The following is an 18,720-nucleotide window of genomic DNA, read 5'->3' as shown; positions in this document are numbered from 1 at the left end:
GAGGCAGAACTGGACCACAAGGCTGCCAGCACAAGGTAGCCGCGTTAGAGGAGAATTGCCAAACATTTACTCTCTGCAATTTAATAGCATCTGTTACCACGCATGTTAGTAGTGGGCTTTTGGATGTACTCCATCAAAAGCCGTTATTTTGCCACAACTCCATACAGCTGATGAAGTTGAGCAGGGGTAATGGAGTGGAATCTGGTCCATTTTCCTCTGTCCAGGTTTTAATAAAGAAAACAAATATACAACCATACCCGGAGTGCCAAGGGAATATACAGCATTCTTCATAGCTTCTGGCAAGGGTCAGATGCTAACGAAGGTCAATTAAGAAAAACCCCAACTGCAGAAATATGTTTTCAAATGTTGGTTTGTCCAGGCATCTGCTTTCCTGCGCGTGGGCAGAATACTAGTCCCAGTCCTGCCTGAATATAGTGCTAGACATAAGGGTCTAAGCAATTCCCATGCTTTTATGATAAGCCTTGCGATGGCTGACGCTTTCAATTTCATGCTCCCTCAGGCCAGTGATAAGGGAAGACTCCCAGCTCTCTGTTTTTACAGAGCAGACTCATAGCCCTCTCAGCTACAGAGAAAAGCCTAAAGATGTGGTCCATGAGCATCCTCTAAGCTCAAAAAACATAAAGCAAGTAAAGGTTTGGTTTTTTACTACAAACAACTATGAATTTTTACAAAATCTACAAATGGTAAAGTCTACAAATTGCTCACCACACTTCAAATCTCACAATTTCAGAAGGCAGTGTGATCGGACTGATCAGAGCTGACATTGCTGGAAAATGAAATCAGGGTTGCTCACCCACACGGTGGGAAGGGTACCACTTGATAGGGGCCTCTGGTGACAAGTGTCTGCAGCTGGGGGTTTCTCTGCTTCAAAGGCAAACATATTTTGCCTCGTTAAAACTTTGTAAGCATGACTGACTAACAAGCAACTCACTTCTCTGGCTTATCCGGTCAATAATTTACACAGTCTGCTGTAGGATCAGAAAAAATAGACAGCTCCCAGTCCTACCCTCCAGTAAATGCATTTATTTGCAATATATTAAAACCTGAGGTTTCTTAATAACAGCAGGGGCATCTGCTCAGTTCAGGCAGATCCATTACATATGGCAGGACTTATAGATTGACTATAAAATTTCCAGTCTTCATCATCAGCTGCCTAAAACTCTCATGCAAACACTGAATGTCTAACATCAGATCAGAGCAAACCTGCAGTACCTAATTTACAATATTGTCCAGGGCGGCTGTGGTTGCACGCTCCAGGCATGCTCAGCCAGCTCAGGAACCACCTGAAGGCCTGCCACCGCGCTCTGATTTTTCCCAAATGAAAGTCTCGTGTGACTGCAGAGAGTCATACTTTCAGGGTTAAAAGCACGAGGCTTACCACAGCAGGAGTCAAATGGAAAAGCACTGTCTATCCTGAGCATCACCACTTTCCTTCTGGCTTCAGCAGTGTGCATTTTCCTCCCTGGAGTGCTTTCTGAGGGACACCCTTGGTGCCTCTTCCACCTCCCAAAACAAAATGTCCCCAGGATGTTAACGTTAGCGGCTGGCTGCGGGCAGGGAGTTCAGCAGGGAAGGGAAATGCAAGGATTACATTGGATTTGGCACAAAAACCCGCTATGAAAGACTACTGCTTCCGGCTTTGCATTTCGGTCTGCTTTAAACAAAGCCTGGCAATGCGAACAGACAAGCCCAGCCCAGGTTTGCTCCCTGCTTGAGGAAGAGCAGGGGTTCCTACAGTGGTGGCCACTGGTGGCCATGAAGCTGTGAGGTACGGTCCTGCATCGAACACCACGCTGTGTCGCCTTTATTGTATTCTCCTTCAATGGTAAAGGTAGGTGGTGGCACCTCAGAAACTGAGAATTAACAGCTCCCGAAGCAAAAGAGCTGCTGACCTAAAGCACTTCTTTGACTGAGATGCTGCTTTCTTTTGCAGCTGGTAAGGTATGAAACACATGGTGGTCAGGAAACACACTAAATATTATCAATCACAATTTTTTTTTTTTGTCCTCTATCTCTGCTTTTGAGACTTGTGGCACTGTGCTTTGGCAAAACCTCTTAAAACTCCTTGCCACATGCGCGGACACATGGGACCCAACTGGACTGTGCACCAAATGATTTCAGTGTAGTGTATTTGAATTGATACAGCAAAGACAAGAAGCCAACTGCAGTGTACAAGCTGTTGCTATTACACTTAATTACAAGCCCAACCATGACTTGATTCTCCTGTCTTGTGTGCTAAGGGAAATGGAGAGCGCCTTTGGTGGCATTTACTGCGTTACGCTGCTGCAGATCCTGGAAGGCAAGCGTGCTCCCCAGCAGCGGCGGAAAACAGCAGAGAAGCAAAAAATGCCTCTGTCTGACAGTGGGGAGTGACAGCACGACCTCCTCTTACAGCCAGGAGAAAGCTCTTGGGTAGGCTGGAAAAACAGGCAGTCAAATTGCGGGTTGGCCAGAGGGACACAAGGGCTTGTCTGATTGCCCCCCAACGAAGTCAGGGTTTTGCCTCGGAAGGACTTTCCGACCGCTGACACAGCCTGGGCTTGACCCACGGCTCAGGGGCTGGAAAGCTGGGTGGCTTCAGGGCAAGTTAAGAGAACTTGATGCAATTTAAGGGCAAATTCAAGGAAGCAAATTGCAGGCTACTAGCAAAGGCGCCGCCTCAGTTCAGGAAATCACTGTAGTACAACTAGCCCGGGAGTATTTTGGGAGGGAAATCAGTATGCGTTTGCCCTGTCCTTGTACTTTTCCTAAGGCACTGGCTTTGGACAGCTGGGGATGCTGCAGCTTCAGTCTGACCTGGGTCTATCACTTTCCCATTCTTAGTTTAAAAATAACAGCAGGAAACTGCTTTACATTTGTGGCTTCTCATCACTTAATGTAGGGCTAGACACAGGGTAACCTTTCCTTACTTGTCTCTCAAACATTGTCATCTGGAAATTTAATTCCCAACCCTGCCTTCCACATTGCCCCATCAGATCCCAGAGAGGAGGCAGCAGGGAAACATCTCTCCCCACACCAGCGCCTGGGCGAGAGCTGCGGGAAGGGTCAGATCTTGTCCCCCCTGGGCAGCAGAGGTTCTACCATGACTTCAGAGGATCCTGAGGAGCATCCTGTGCACAGCAGTCTGCCCCTGTGGAAAGCCAGGGATGGAGAGAAAAGACATGCCTGAGACCAACACCGGTGACCTGTAGGATGTTTCTAACAGCCCGTGCTTTGCACTGTGCTTGCCCTGCATCATGTGTTGGTGTAGACGCTGTATGATTAGCAACACAGCTTACCGTGCCGGCAACTGTAGCTGATAGTGGAGGGAGCTACAGTGCATTTCCTCCCAAGCTGAGTATTTTTGATGGACTGCAAAGATCCATTCTTAATAAAAATAAACACCTGCAATAAATGCAGCTTTTAACCTGTGCTACAGTAACTGCAAGGGCTGAAGGTAAAAATATCACATTAAATTTTATACCGGTAATTCCAGAGGATGATCATTTAGACTTGGTTTACACCAGGTCTCATGCAAACCCCTGCCTGGACTGGCACAGGGATGATGCATAGGGAAGGAACAAGCTATTCATGCCTTAAGCCAAAGGAAGGTGCAAAAGTGCAGTTGAGTAGAAAATGCGTCCGTTTCACAGCGGCTGAAGGAGAATGCCCTTCACTCCCAGTACAGCCACTGGTCCCAGCTCCAGAAGGACTCTGATCCAGGAGTCCCTGCCAGCACTTGCAGTCCTGCCTCCAACAGTTGACCCCTGCAGAGCTTCATGTCTCCCAGATCTACATACCCAACAGCTGTATGTGGAAAAGGTATAAACTTCTTGTAATCTTGTCTGTCTTTCCTTCAGCTGTTGTTCAGGAAAGCACACTCTGCAGGGGAACATCACATTACTAAATGGGAAGGAGGGGATACTTTTCAGCCAGTAACAGGACTATTTTCCCCTCCCTTCTCTGTGCACACAGGGCAGCCCTTTGACTGTGAGCACTCAGAGATGACGGCCTGTGGAGTAGGTGAGCAAAATCAGCAGCATTGCCTGATCTGGAAGCAAAGCTTTATATCTGCGTGCTCCTCTTGGGTAGTATTCAGGGACGTGAGGCATTACACATCTCTTCATCATGAATACCAAAGCAGTACCACATAGTACATGAAAGGTAAGTGTTTAGTGAAGCAGACAGTAGGAATTTTTGCTAATAAAAGCTTTGAACCAATATTCTCTGCGTGTCTGGATGTGATGGCCTAACAACGTTGCATGAGAGCACCCATCTCACCATTGCTCAAAGAAAGGTCAGGATAGTTTTCAGCCCTGGCATGAAGTTCTTCTACAGGGACTTGCAAAGCTCTTCTCTTTTCTTGCCTATTGCCTTGGGGATTGAAGTGAGAACAAGCTGCTTCTCTGGGGGACGCTTTTGCCCATTTTGACCTCAGGAAGATAATTTCTACATAAAACCCTTGAGACTGTCCAGCCAGTGGGATCTGAGTAGAAAGGCCCATTTTCCCAAACCAATCATTAAAGAAACAAATACCACAAATATCTGTGGTAGCTGGGAACCGAGATTGTGTTTATATCCACCTAATTTCAAACCTCTGTTCATCAGTGACCTCAGTACAGGTGCCTCTGATCATTTCAGATGCGATCTCTCCTACACCCTGTGTCACATCTGCCAAAATGTCTTGGGCACCTCAGGTCATCTCAGGTGGCACTAGATGGCTATTTTAGGCAACCAGAGTTAGCTATAGGGAATAATTCAGTAGCAGATTAAGACACCTAAATGCCTGCATTCAGACTCTTATACAGAGCTGTCTGTGTGTGATGGATGTCTGATGTCCCATGGTATCAGTGGAGATCTAGCCAATATGGTTGAAGGCATGCAGTCGTTCAGATGGACAAATACAGATGTAGTTTTGTGGTGGGCTCAGTGGCTCTAGGGTCCACTGACCAGGTGCGATTTGATGATCATAGGACCTTTGTTACTTTCTTGTAGAGACCCGTGCTAAGGTGTCGTAATCCTTAACTGATCGCATTTCTAAAAGCTGGGCTTGACTTGTCTGTTTTATTCACAACAATAGGGTGAAGTTAATCATGTACTATGTATACATAATTCTTGTGTTTATAAAAGCAAGGAACCTCATACCTAGATATCTACAGTGCCCAGGTGGATCCCACCCTTGGCCACTTGTGCCTACCCGCAGTGACCAGTTCTGCTTTATCCTGTGTTCAGGATATTTCTGGTTAAGAGTACATTGCATTGCAAAAGAAATCATTGCCTCTTTGGAAGTGAAAACTCAAGCTTCACAGATAGGAAAGACTTGAGATTCCTGACCTTGTCCCTGCCTCCCTGTGAGGTCCCGAGTGAGGAACTTCCTACCCTTTTAGTGTCTCACTTCTCCCACATGTCCCACAGCATCTTCTCCAGGAGGCAGGAAAACAACCAGACATGAGAAGCGACTTGCTGGGGACAAGGCCAGCTGATGGCAGGGTCCAGGCTCCTCATGCTCCCATCACCCATATCCCAACCACTGCCACACATTGATTCTCAAGGAAAAGCGGGCAAATATTTCGGTAGCTCTCATTTGGCCAAAATAATGTGTTTCCTCTCTTAGTTCCTGGAGTAGTTGAATTTTGCCAGCTATCCCGTGTTTTAAACATTCTCACACGCAGTTTAGGAAAGGCTGAAGAAGATGCAAACACCTTTTCTTCTGCTTGGAGCCTCTCCCAAGGAGACTGATCCTTAGGTATTCAAAAGAGGTATTTGTGAGTCTTCCCTACACAGAGCAGTGCTACAGCAAAGCCTGTAAGCAAATACAAGGAGGAGTGAATGTAGTTTTGTTCCGGGCTGTAAAAACATGGCTTTCTAATGAGCTGTAATCTTCTGATAAAGCTGGTAGCCATATATCATTTTATGCCTGCAGCACAGCAGAGATTTAACTCTCCTTGATGGAACTGAAAGTAGCAGCAGCATCCCAAACTGTGTACACCAGCATCCGTCACTGCATAGACTCTGTCTACCTTGCCCTGGAGCCATCATGTCAGCCAGAGAGACAATGGGAGATGGTGAGGGCGAGATGGGCAAGTTCTCCTTCAGTGCCGTCATTCCGTGGGTGAGACACGCATGGCAAAAACGTGGTGTGAATTTTTTAAGCCTACCTTCCTGCAGGGTAAGAGTTCATGTGTTTACAAACTCGTGGTCTCATTCAATTCTTATATGACTTTTGGACTCATTGACTCATTTCAAACAGACCTGATGGAGCAAGTGGTGCAAAGGTTTGCAGGTGTAGTGGAAATGTGTAGAAGACAGAGATGTGCTCCCTGAGTTGCGCTCCCCCAGTGTTGGCCACACACCTTAAGAGACAGTGGGAGCAGAAGACAGAATATAAAAGCTTCAACGCTGGGAAAAGCTCTTATCAGACCAGACACCAGAATCAGGCAGTTACAGGACACAAATCTATAGAAAATGAAGCATCCTTCTCTCCTCTGCTCAGGAAACTACCTGGGGCTGTTCTTTTAGTTGCTCCGTGTTTGAGTTTGTTCGCTGGCTGCTGCACAGGAACTGAAGGAAGTGCAGCAGCCAGGCTGGACAGGCTGGCACACTGCTGCTCGGCTATTTGCGTCTCGGGGAATAGCACATTTCTCTTTGGAGCTAGTTTCAGCCCTTTTTACCTGCATGTCTCCAGCTGCAAAGTGCACTGAAGGTTACACTGCAATAGCAATTGCATGGCGCTTTATTAAAAAATTTGACAGAGGATCCAAATCAAACCGCGTTCAAACAAGAAAACATTTTTTTCTCTTGCGAACGTGTCCCAGTGCAGCAGAAACCCAGCAATGTTTCTGCCATGGGTGCTTTGCTGGCTGCCCCAGGCTCACGAGTGGCAGAGCCCCTTCAGAAGAAGTCCTGCAGCAGGCTTTGTCTCCGGCTGCTGAGAGCAGGTCCTGCAGAGCTGCTTTTGGTATTTTCGCAGTCACTGCATTGGGACAGGAAAGAACCAGGCATCGTGCAAGCAGCGTCCAGTCCTGTACCCTTCCCTCTTCTCCTTCTCTTGGTCTGGGTGCTTTAATGAAGGGGCAGGGAGCTGGTAGGAAATAGCACAGGATTCTTCAAAATCCAGACAAAAAGTATTGAGGGTGTCTGTTCCTTTCCTTGTTACTAAGAGCAAAAGAAAGAAAAAATGGTTCCCAGTGTCATCTTACAGTCTGATTTTTTTTTTTTTGTTAAGTTAAATTCAGCAGCAGTGACAGTGCTGTCCTTGAGGAGGTGTTCTTTTGAAGGATAGCACCCTGGTGGCAGCAGGCAGAGCAGTAGCTGCGTGCCCCCTCTCGCTCAGGTTTGCTTAATGAGCCAGAAGAACTTGAAAACCCCGGCGAGAATGGGACCCCCAGGAGCAGCCGAGGCCAGCCTTGCCTCCTGATCTTACCTTTCTTCATTTGGCCTGATGGTTTTGTTGCAGACGAGTAGCCTGTGGCGGGGAATTGAGGAAATGAAACTTTATGGAGAGAGAGCGAGCGAGCGTGGGCAGAGCACCAAAAGAAAAGATGTGAAAAATGAATGCGCCGAGGCCACGGGAGTGGCAAGGGTCGCTCTGCTGAGGATGGTCAAGCCAAATGTGCAGAAAAAAAGGAGAAAACAAAGGCAATTCCTTCCTTCTCTCTCTCTTATGTGGAGCTAGTAGCACCACTTCTGATATTGCAGAGAAACAAGAAGAAACACAGTGCTTGGATTGTCTCCCACCTGGACAAGCTGCAGGAGAGGGTGGAGTTCCTCTTGCAGGTCTTTGCCTCAGACTGGTTTACCTCTTGCAAGACAAGGTCCCAGCCAAACAACTGGAGTCCCTCCTCTCACTACCCCGAGGCCTCCTGCCTCAGCATCTGGGTATGCAGAGGTGCCATTTCAGTTTGCTAAAAAGAACCTCTTAAAATCCCCTGTTCTGAAATCCTGAGGGTGGTAAAATGTAGTGGGCTGCTGGCAGAGCACTCCAGGAGCCGTGCAAAACTTCCTCTGCAAGCTTGGAGAGGCAGAATGGAAGGCTGAGGCCGAAGGCTGAGTATTATAAGGTTGGTATTTATTATACAAGTAGTTACTCCTGCACTCCTGCAGACTTGCAATCTCAGGATTACTGTTTGCCAAGCCTTCCTATCAGCCTACCTCTATTTCATCTCCTCACCGTCCCCACCTCATCTGGGAGCCCTCCCCTCCACACTGACCGGCTGCAAAGTTTCTGAAGGAGGCAGATCCTCTCTCCCATCGCCTCCACAGCCCGTTACACTCCCTCTGCTCAGGAGGCTGATGGGATGCTTCATGCCGCACCAGCATCATTCTGGGTGTAGGGAAGTGTGATGGAGCTCTGCCATAAGCAGAATATACCTCCCGTGGGCCCTCCACTTACTTCCCCACTGCCCTGCCTCTGGCCATCCGCAGTCTTGTCACCAAGTGACTTTTCCAGTGAGCAGGAGGATTGTAATGCAGAGCAGATCTCTCCTTTCTCCCTAAACCCCCAGATGTGATTTCCAGCACCAAGATCCTCCAGCCTCGGTTTCCCCAGCTCAACTCCTGAATGCTGGAGATCCAAAGATGGCCAGGATATCTGTTATTAATTAATTAGATGACACTGGAACAAATCTTTCTGTGAATGCATGAATGTTTGTATCCTTGATAGGGCTTTGGCCGGTAAAACTGAGGCTGAGGGATTCTGCACCAGCAATTAAACTTAAATTGGGCTTTGTATTGTCACAGGTCCTGTTTCACATATTCAGCCAAGCGATTGCTGGTTGAGACACCCTTGTTTCTGATCACACACTTTGCCAGTGTAATTTACAGGTTGCTTTCCAGGAGTCCCCTCTTGCCATTAGCTTTGTTACCGGGGTACTTGTGCATTTAACAAGCTAACCCTTCTTGAACCACAGGCACACAAAGCAATATCTTATTTATCTACAACCTTCAGGCCAGCAAAGAAAGCCCCAACTTCTCTTTTGAACAGTTACTTTGTCATCTTCTGTGTCTCGCGCAGAAGCCATATGCTTTCATCACCCATAAGCCACGGATCCTTTCTGCTCTCTGTTAAATTTTCAGGGGCAAAGATTTGGAACAAATGAATGTGAAATGAGCAACATTTATATTATGGCCATTTCAGTTCTCCAGCTGAGTCTGTAATTGGCTGATACTCATATTTTTTCCCTCTCGCTTCTCTGGCAATACTCCAGCCTTTTCTTTTTTAACTGCTTGCCTTTTCTTCTCCCCCTCCCCCCCAAGTCTTCTATAGTTTTTACATTTATGGGACATCTTCAACCAGTGTCTGCCATAAATGGATGAGCCTTACAAAGCTGTCAGCTCAGTTCAAAGAAGGATCCAAATATCTAGATAATTTCCCTGAACTGCTTCCAATGTTTTCTTGAACCAGCTATGCATTGCCCTTCCTGCAGGAAAAACAAAAAAGATTTTGACATTTGTATGTAGCAGGAAGAAGGACTTAACTCACAGAAAGTCAGTGTACTCAAGGCAGACAGTGGGAGAAGTGGCAATGTCCCCAGACTTCTCATTTTTCTAGAGCTAGGTGTCCTCTCACCACATGGAATCCCTCTCAGGTGCATTTGGCACAGGACAAGTTGAGGAGGATTTCGTATGTATTTCTGAAATGTGGAGGTGATGGAGGAAAATAAATAGCAACAGACAGTGGAGAGAAAGTCTCACCAACGTCCCACCAACATGCAGATGTGCTAGGATTCAGGATGCATATGCCAACTTGCCTGTGCACACTGCAATGAGAGCTGGCTGGGAATTTTTGGAAACCACAATGTATAAAAATTCTTGTTTAAGTGAGCATTTTGCATTACAGAGCCAGGTGAAACAAAACTTTTGTTGGAAAGCAGCAAAAGAGGCTGCATTCGGGTGGCAGAGCTGGAAAGCAGCAAAAGAGGCAGCCTCAGTGCCCTTGCCTGAGCACTCCCCAGCACATGGGAGCATGGAACTCTGGTCCCCATCGCAGTCAGGACTGAGCAGGAGTCCCTGTAACTACAACTACTACTAAATAAAAGAGGAGCAGGACTAATGCCCATCTCCAGGGCTCATGGGCGCAGCGGAGCTTGCATCCACGTGGCTAAGGTTGGCCCCTGGGCTGCAGATTTGTCTTGGGAGAGTTAGATGGAGTAACCTGGAAGAAAGCTAGGGAGGATGCTAATATTAAGCAGAGTGGGGAAGGTTGAAAGCTGTCCTCCTTTTCTACTTATAAAAAGGGGTGCTCTATTACAAGGAGATGGCGCCTCAATGACAGACTGTTACCCAATGTGAGATCCTAGCTTCTCGTCGCCTGCTGTCATGGCTCTCTTATGTTGTGCGTATTCATCACAGGGTGACTCCATCCCAACCTCACACACTGGATACGAGGGCACTGGCTTGGTGACTTTCTCCCACGCACACTGAAATGGTTGTGATTTAAATCCAGCACAGGATGAGAAAGAACTTTCCACCCCCAAAACGCTGGTAGGACAGCAATCTGCTTCCCATCAACCTGGCTGATGGTGCCCCAGCCCAGCCTTTCCCCAGTGCCTGCCGCGCCGGGGCCAACCTGGGCTGCACAACCTGGGCTGATCCCTGAAACCACCTGGAATTAGCAGAAAGAGTCAGCAGTACAGAAGCTAGAGTCAAGTTGAAAAACTCCCTGTCTTCCCCAGATCCAGTGGACCTCCAGCTGTTTAATAAGAAATACGAGCGAACTTTATAGTGGAAAAGAGAAAATTGTCATGATGAGCAGCTTGAGGTGGTCTGGGTGTTTTTTTCTGGCATTTATTGCCTCCTGTGCCACTCTAGGCGTTTCATTACATACTATTATCCTCAATTACTTTGCCAAGTAAATACGTTTTTAACACAGAGGCAGCCCCTGTCCTGGGTACAACCCCTATCATTCCTTACCTTTCTTCAGCCCACAGTATGGATTAAAACATCTGTGCTTCCTTCCTTGCCAAATTAGGTCTACTGCATGAAATCACCAGGGCTAATGTGCCCATTTTGGAAAAAAAGGTGGGACAAACCCCTTTCCCATTAAAATGTACTCTCCGGGCAGTCTGAGCACTAAAGAAACAGTCCACTGCTTCTCCTGTCCCACACAAATGCTATCCCAGCAGCGTGCTGGGGACCCCCAGGCAGCTCGGGAGCCGTGTCCGGTCCCCCGGCTCCCACGTCGCCCCATGCTCTGCCTCCCTTTCTGTCCCCAGTAATATCCAGCCACTGACTCTGGGATGATTTCTCTCCAACACCAACACACTTGGCTGGATCGTGCATACCAGCTGGTAAGCCTACCACAGATATCTGTCCCAGGAAATAAATTAACCCCCTAAATCAGAAGAAGTGATATTACAAAAGTCAATAGGGAAATATCTTTTCTTAGACAGAGGGCAGGAATTTCACATATTTCTCACATAAAGTTATCTTTATTCCCTAGGGACCTGCTGCACTTTTATATTACATTTTGAGAAATAATATTTATAAAACATTCATCCTTTTCTAGCATAAACTGGAGTAGCTCTTATGTTTCTGTCTATAGAGACTTCAGGGACCACAGTTTCTGAAGATGCTCAAAGCTTTTACTTCCACGCACGGAAGATATGCTTAGAGTCAACCACGTTTTAACATTGTATTTGGACAGCATAAATAAAAGGGTATTCATTTAATCATTAAGTTCGGGAACAAGAAAAGCACGTGCATCACTTGCTAGAGTATGCTGTGTTGCCCAGGAGTGCTTAGGAAGTTGACAGTCATCCCGCTGCCATCACTTCCCACTCCAGAAGAAAAGCTCTGGTGCCTGAGTGACCACTGGGCAAGCTGGAGGAGGTTCGTGGGGCCGTCAGCGGTGATTTCGCCCAGCGCACCTGGAAGGCGAGCTCTGGCGGCTCGCAGGCTTGCTGCCTGCCTGCACACCGGGTCTGTCTTTGGGGGAGGCTGCAGGTGGCTCTCAAAATGCAGAGCGGACACATCTGGAATAAAAACATGCTGGGAAAACCACAGCAGATCCCAGACCTAAAACTGAACCGTGGGAACACCATGTGGCAAATTAGCAAGGTGTGACTCACTGTGACAGGGGAGCAAAGCTTTGCTAACTGGGGCTGGTTACTAAAGCATTCAGCACCCAAGAGTAAAGTTTGCCCCTGTTTCGTTATATCTGTAATTCATTTTCTAAATAAACATATAACCTTCAAATTTCAAAGCTATTTTGATCCATTTCCCCTTCCAACGAACCACCGTTTCCTGTTTTCTAGATGATTTTTACATTATGTTTGGCAACAACCCCGTTTTCATCACCTAGAAACTCCATACTCAGAACAAAACCACTCCAGCTGGCTTGAGTGTCATCGTCTGCATACCTTGGGCAATCGGTTTTGCAAAATTGTACTGATTTAATCTCTGCTTTCGCTGTTCTTTAAAAAACACCCCAGATGAAAGGTCCCATTGAATGAACTTTCAGTTGGTTTGTACTTGCAGGTGCTGGTCAGTAGAAGGCACCCTTCCAAACCAGCTCTGAGGCCAACTAATGGAAAGCTTTCAGGCATGCTATGGAAACTAATCACAAAGTTTGGCCCCCTTGTAATTCCGTCTCTATTTGGTGAGAGCAACACAAAGCACTAGCAGAAGGCGTGTATGTTCTTGCAGTCCAGCTTAAGCCTCCAAAACAGCTCTCTGTGGGACCAGGGAAGAGCTCACGTTGTGTACTCACCCCTGCACACGGTGATTTTTTTCCCCACAATGCATTGAGTTTTTCCTGGTTCTCGAGATGCCATCATTTTCATATTTTCTATGTCTGTATCACAAAAGTGGCAAAAGATTTCTAGCACAGAATGGCAATGTCTTCCATTCCTGGCTACATTTCTTCTAACTAATTGGGACAACAATTCGAGTAGCAAAGACAGCTCATCACAGCTCTATGGAAATACCTGGGGCTGCCAAGGAAGAAGTGTCTCCACGCACAGACCGAGGCACACAGCATCCTGAGCCTGACAGCAGCCACCCACTGCCTCATATTCTGATTTAGCACGGAGTTTCCACGCTCGGTGGCAGTGAGGGCTCCAGGAGCCACTCAGTGTCTGAGGACTCTACAACTCTGGACTCTACAACTACCTGAAAGGAGGTTGTAGAGAGGTGGGTGTTGGCCTCTTCTCCCAGGTGAATAATGACAGGACCAGAGGAAATGGTCTGAAGTTGCGGCAGGGGAGGTTTAGATCAGATATTAGGAAGAATTACTTTACTGAAAGTGGTCAGACACTGGAACGGCCTGCCCAGGGAGGTGGTTGAGTCACCATCCCTAGAGGTGTTTAAGAAACGTCTAGATGTGGCACTTCAGGGCATGCTCTAGTGACAGAGATTGTAGGTTGTTTGGTTGGACTCGATGATCTTAAGGGTCCTTTCCAACCATGAAGATTCTGTGATTCTATGATTCTGTGACTGTTCTAGTACGTGAATCACTAGAGAAGCAATGCGCAGTCCCAACCGGTAGCTCCCGCTTTCCCCCAGGAAGGGAGACCTCCATCACCTGCCGAGTGCAGCAAGAGCGCTGGTGAGGAGGCTGCTCTGCTCTGCTCCCCCATCCCACAAACCTCCCCAACCCAGAAGCCTTCATATGCACCTCCAGGGCCCGGACACACCTCTTCCCTGCAGAATCATTTCAAAATTGTTCAATAAAACATTCTGGCTTTTAATACTTCTATTCTGCCAGTGAGAAAACAGAAGTGATTATGAGACAGATAAAATATCTGCAGGTCACAGTTCACTCTGCCTGTCCCTGCGTAGGGGACAGGGACATTGGACGGAGGTAAGTCTTCTACTTCTCCCAAGTAACAGGTGATAGGACAAGAGGAAATGGCCTCAAGTTGCGCCAGGGGAGGTTTAGATTGGATATCAGGAAAAAAATTTTACACAGAAAGGGTTATTAAGCATTTGGAACAGGCTGCCCAGGGGAGTGGTGGAATCATCATCCTTGGAGGTATTTAAAAGACGGGTAGACATAGAGCTTAGAGATACGGCTTAGTGATGGGTTTTGTCACTTAGGTTGATGGTTGGACTAGATGATCTGAAAGGTCCCTTCCAGCCTAGAGAATTCTATGATTCTATGATTTTAAGTCATCCTATTTTTAGTTTAATTTTTAGTTTAGATGTGTGACGACATCACTCAAGGACACGTTATAAGCTTTTTGGGGCAGTATGGCATTTGAGACAATTAGTATGTATCTCTTCATGAAACCTCTGTGAAATTGCTTCAGATACCCACAGTAGAACAGGCAAAGTGCCCCACTGCAAACTCGTCCTCCTGCACCTTAAAGCCCAAAGTCAGATTTACTCTCTTGCATTGTAATTCACATGGGATCCAACATCAACAATGTTGTAATTATGCCCCAAATTCTTTGTCCGAAGATATTTTCTCCACTTGGAATTTATCCTGGTTTTCCCCCTCAAGCTTTCTTAGCTCCTTTATCACCTTTGAGAACACATGATTTTAACACACTTCATTCAGAGAGACCTTCCATGCTTGCAAGGAGCCTGCAAGGGGCTGTGGTACGGTGCCACCCACAGCGCATGATGAATGGAGCCTCCTGAATACCTGGAGGGATTTCAGACTTTATTTATTTCATTTTCCTTCGGCTTTCCTCTAATTTTGCATTCCCTTATGGAGCACGCTCTCCTGGCCTTCCCAGGGCACGCTTCTCTCCTGTGCTTTACCACCCCTACGTTGACCAGCCTGAGCCACCCTCTCTAGCAGTCACCAGGCAGCAGGACCATGGTGTCAAGCTTTTCACTGTCCCAAAATTAGCATAAGAAGCCAGCACATTGACGGTGACTGTTGGCAAATGTGACCTTTTCAGAGGCTGACTTTATTTATTTATTCTGTTGCCATTTATTTCTCCGTTGCCAAAAAAAAAAGAAAATCATAGAAGTCGTGCACTGTCTCCCAGATTTACTAACAACACTTATTAAAATATTTCTGACTAGCAACACTTTTTAATCAAACAGTAATTAAGGCTGCAGTGGCAGCCTAGGACACAGGCTGAGCACATGGCAAGACCAACATTCCCAGTTCCAGTTCCTCTGCACTTTGCCTCAGCTGTTAAAGTGCCAGACACGAGTGCTCCCGCAGTTATAGACATACCCCCATGCTGGCACTAATGGCAGAAATAACTCAGGGGCAAGTACAGCCCTGTTCGCCATTGGACCTATATGTCACGTATTTGTATAAAATCACATGATGTTTGGGAAAACCAGCTCGTGTGATGTTCTAAAGCACGCAGGTGGGCACACATGGCAATTTTTGCCTGCTGTGGCAAACTCTCCCCTTCTTTGGCCCTGAGGACCATTCCCCTTGGCACAGCCTCCCAGGGGGCTCACTGCCATCTGTGTTTACCGAGCCGTGCCCTGAATCCCTGAGGGCATTCAAGAGGGGCTGGAGCCTCATGTCTTTCTCCTCCTGGCTCCTTGCCTGCTCTGAAGCTTTCACCCAGACAATGGGCTCCATCATCCACCCTGTATGTCCCTATGCGTGAGACCTCTATATCTGCAGAGCTAGATGTTAATGAGTTTGGGAGAACTCCCCAGCTTCCAAATTAATTAGAATAAATCACCCACCAGAAGCCTCAATCAGTCCTGCTCTCCCTGTTTTGCAGGGGGGGATGTTCCTGCTTGCCTCCCACCAGACCGCACACCCCGACCACCCTTCGTTTTCTCCTCAGCATGGGGCAGCCTCCTGCCTACCTGGGTAAATAAATACCTGCCTCAGCCCTTCCCTGGACGGACTTTCTTGCTCCATGAGATCTAAGCTGACAGAGAGACAAAAGCCCTGCCACAAGGTTAACGGTAAGCTCACCTGAGCAGATCTTTCTGGTGAGGGACTTTTTAGGATGTCAGGTAATGGTAGGACTAGAGGGAATGGATTAAAACTAGAGATGGGACGATTCAGACTGGATGTTAGGAAGAAGTTCTTCACCATGAGGGTCGTGAGGCACTGGAACAGGCACCAGAGAGGTGGTGGAAGCCCCATCCCTGGAAGTGTTCAAGGCCAGGCTGGATGGGGCTCTGAGCAACCTGATCTATGGGAGATGTCCCTGCCCATGGGAGGGGGGTTGGAACTGGGTGATCTTTAAGGTCCCTTCCAACCCTAACAATTCCATGATTCTATGATTCTTTTCAGCAATGACAAGTAATTGAGTTTCTTAGCTGGCTCATTGTCGGTCCCTGTTGTCAGCAGAGACTGCCACTGCTAAGTGTGCAAAAGTAATTGGTAAGGATAAAAGATCAATCATCATTTTTGCAATATTGTCTCCCAGTTTAATAACCCCATTTAATTAGAAATCATAGGTAGTAACCATGGCAGGTAAATTTAATATAAGTTCTGAAACACCTGAGATTGCAGGAATTTTACCATCTCTAATATTCTTGTTAATAAAAACTTCTCTGGAGTTGGAAGTTTCTCCCGGGAGTCTTCCCATATGCCACACAGCTCAAAACCAATCATCGCAGAGGACAGGCACGGGCCACCAGCAGGTCTTCGTGTCTGCTGCAGGGTGCCCTGACAAGCACAAGCTCCTGAGTGCCCGTGTAGCCAAGGCACAAACCTGTGGCTACACAGGGATGGGGCGAGACGTGACTACCTACTTGACAGAGCGGCACAGAGCAAACCTCCCAGTGCCACAGCGCCTCGCTGCAGCAAAACTTCATTTTTGCTGGTGTAGGTTTTCCTGCCTGGCTCTGGGATGAGGGACAATTGTGCTGCCCAGCCCTGAGTCCAGGGTGAGGGGTGCTGGGTACCCTGCCAGGCTGGCAAGGATGTGGGGCTGCCTAATGTAATGCTGGGTAATGAGCCCGTCTCCAGCATCAGAGGGGGATTTGGAGTGATAGTTGCGTCTGACTGGGAAGCAGGATGAAATAGTAATTTTGTGACCGGTCCCATTAGCCTAATTTCTTAATTTTTGGTTTCAGAGCAAATTTACCTTCACCTAGACAGCTGTAAAGAACAAAAGAGCTACGTTTTCTGGTTTTTTTTATTTAGCATCACCCAAAAAGCCCGTGTTCTGAGAGGGAAGGATATTTGCACAGGCTTAACTTCAGTGGCCTGATACAACTACAGCAATTCCATGAGGAACAAAACACATGAACGTGTGTCCAATAAGCTCAGCCAAGGGAAGAGCAGCAAGTGATAAATATCCCTGGACTGTTGGAGCTGTGAGGTGCCTCCTGAGGAGCCGGGCAGCAGTGCCACATGCACCCACGCGAGGGTCAAGATACCCCTGGAACTTGTCCTCTTACCATGAGGTTTTTGTTGTTCACTTGCCTGGCTTCTGGCTCCTCTGGCTGATAGGAAGGAGAAGACACCCAGCTCTGCACAGAGCTTTGCGGCTGAGCAAGGGGAGGGCCAGCAAGGAGGACAGCATGGCCAGGAAGCTGAGAGCATCTTTTTCACCGCACTGCTCTCCTGCAGCCGAGATGGCCAAGGGAACGGCAACCACAGCTGAGGTTTGGCCACCCAGTCCCAGTCCCAGTCCCAGTCCCAGTCCTAGTCCCAGTCCCACCCCTCGCTGGCAAGCCAAGAGTGTGGATTCTCATCCTGGCCTCAGCACAATCCATGCATCCATGCAAACAGAGCAGAGGTGCCCAGAAAACGAACTGGACACAGGGAGCTGTAAAAACAGCAAGTTTGGATTAAAATACACCTCTGAGGAACAGCACGGCTCCACCTCACCGGGACTTGTGGATTTTCAGTTTCAGTGCTGTAGGTTCCCTCTAACATTCATCGTGAAACTGGGTCAAAGCCACCACGCTTCACCTCGGCGTTGCTGGGAAGCCGTTGAGAAGCCCTGGTGCCCAGCCCAAAATTGGGCACACAATTGCAAATAAATGAAGCAAATAGTTGCTTTCCTCAGCTCAGCCACCCTGGGGAGCTGCAGGCTGGTAATAAAAGGGCTTTTGCCCCAGGACAGGCTGAGGGTATACCCTGCTCCAGCCTTCACCATAGATCCCTCCTGCCCTGGTAGAGCAAAGAGTTTTGAGCTGAGCTGGTGCAGCAGGACTTGCACCCACCACTGCCTGTCACCCAGATGGGAGAGGCAAAAAATAGGCATGCAGAAGGAGGGCAAAGATGGTTGCTCCCCAGAGCACACCTTATCCATGTCTGCAGCCTCAGCAGCAAGGCAGGGCCAGTCCCCGGGGGCTCCAGGCAGCCGGCAGCAAAGTGTTGCAGGGGGGACTTCCTTTTTTTGGGGGAAGGCAGACGTAATACACCACATGCACGGGTGGTGCCCAGCCATGCTGCTCACTGACCTGCACAAACGTGGCCTCCCAGGCAAGAGAGTAAATGGCAAGAGAGACAAGCCAAATGAAACCAGAAAGGTCACTGCCACCCCTCCTGGGCACGCAGCAGGGCCATCGGGTGGGAAACAGGGAATGCCTTATCCAGCTGCGCCAGGACCTTACGAGGGACAGGGAAATCGTCTTCTCCCAGCTCTTGCATCCCACCAACTGCCCCCACTCCCACACAGGACGCTGTCTCAGCAAGGACTCAACCCTGCAAAACTTTTCTCTCTTGTGGCCACCAAAGCCTAAGGGACTGCAGCCACCTCCAAGTACGTGCCAGCTCGGATGTGACACAACACCCTACATGAGCAGCACCCTCCCTTCCTGCATTTTAAGGAAAACTGATTGAGTATCAGCACCAGAGAGGTGGTTTAGATTGCTAGGCATCCTTTT

The 18,720-nt window shown here is 47.9% G+C and overlaps 1 protein-coding gene across 1 annotated transcript in view; it reads right to left on the bottom strand.

The window, feature by feature from the left end:
* Window positions 1–18,720, bottom strand: part of SCML4 (Scm polycomb group protein like 4) — a 70,100-nt gene that overhangs the window by 43,868 nt on the left and 7,512 nt on the right. The gene's annotated exons all lie outside the window — the stretch shown is intronic.

This window comes from Chroicocephalus ridibundus, chromosome 3, assembly GCF_963924245.1.
Source record: "Chroicocephalus ridibundus chromosome 3, bChrRid1.1, whole genome shotgun sequence".
Taxonomy (NCBI): domain Eukaryota; kingdom Metazoa; phylum Chordata; class Aves; order Charadriiformes; family Laridae; genus Chroicocephalus; species Chroicocephalus ridibundus.
The sequence above is the reverse complement of the archived record's forward strand: the minus strand, read 5'-3'. Positions and strand labels throughout refer to the sequence as shown.